This window comes from Penaeus monodon, chromosome 29, assembly GCF_015228065.2.
Source record: "Penaeus monodon isolate SGIC_2016 chromosome 29, NSTDA_Pmon_1, whole genome shotgun sequence".
NCBI classification, from domain to species: Eukaryota; Metazoa; Arthropoda; class Malacostraca; order Decapoda; family Penaeidae; genus Penaeus; species Penaeus monodon.
This window is the reverse complement of record NC_051414.1, coordinates 22,955,853-22,956,877: the sequence shown is the minus strand read 5'-3', so window position 1 is coordinate 22,956,877 and position 1,025 is coordinate 22,955,853. Positions and strand designations below refer to the sequence as shown.

Genomic DNA, 1,025 nt, shown 5'->3' with positions numbered 1-1,025 from the left:
GCCATACTATTTGTGGCAAATTGAAACCTGCAATATTTCATAAACATCACTTACGACATGAGGAGAAACTTTAAAAGGATAATAAAAAGTAAGGTTTGGTATCATAACATATTATATGGGGTAAAGGTACACTGCAAACACATCAACAGGTCATGGTGTTTGCCACAGTTCATGCCAGGTAGAATGGACCAACATGAAAAAGACTTCTTAAGACATGATACAAAGACACATGGCAAGCATGGTGATAGGTGGAGATCCGGGCTCATAGAAAATGCACTGAGACCCGTACTTACATGCACCATGTGACCTTGCACAGGCCGCTTCCTCACTGTGTGAATTTTGTAACAAGAAGTGACAGGCACCATCTCCTGTTGGTGAACAGATAGGGGGCATCAACCCAAGAACAGGCTTGGTGGAACACTAGGGAACATCCATGACTACTGTATCACTGTATTATTCTTAGTTTTATGTTTGTTCTTCTAATATATTTTAGTGAGGATTTTCTGTGCCTTCCTTGTTTCATCCAAATGTTGCTAATAATAATAGCTCGACTGCCACCTCTCCATAACAGTGTTTAAAGAAAATCTCCTATGGAAATTCACTAAAAATAATGTAAAGAAAATCCACATGAGATTTTTTTTACAATATGCAATGAACCAAACCAATATTTTTCATAAAAATCACTGAAACTGTAATGCCAAACTGTAAGAAATTCTCCATACTTTAATGAAAACAACAAACTACTGGTTTTGGAAAAATCAGTAATTAATCATGAATAAAAAAAGAGGATAATCAATATATACCAAAATCCATAATCTACAGATGAAGTACAGTCTTGCTGCTTCAGTCAAAATACTCTCAATTGGGAATTCATAAAGACAGGAAAGAGAAAAAAAAATAAACAAGTATCACACATATGCAATCATGCACTCCACGTACACACACAAACACACTTGCATATAAAGACACCAATAAACAAATAAAATAACACGTGCATCTTTTTTCTTCTTTTTTTATATAAAACT

The 1,025-nt window shown here is 34.9% G+C and overlaps 1 protein-coding gene across 1 annotated transcript in view; it reads right to left on the bottom strand.

Annotated features, from left to right (window-relative positions):
• LOC119592030 (coronin-6-like) overlaps positions 1 to 1,025 on the bottom strand; it is a gene marked incomplete in the record, with an annotated part of 41,928 nt that overhangs the window by 2,689 nt on the left and 38,214 nt on the right.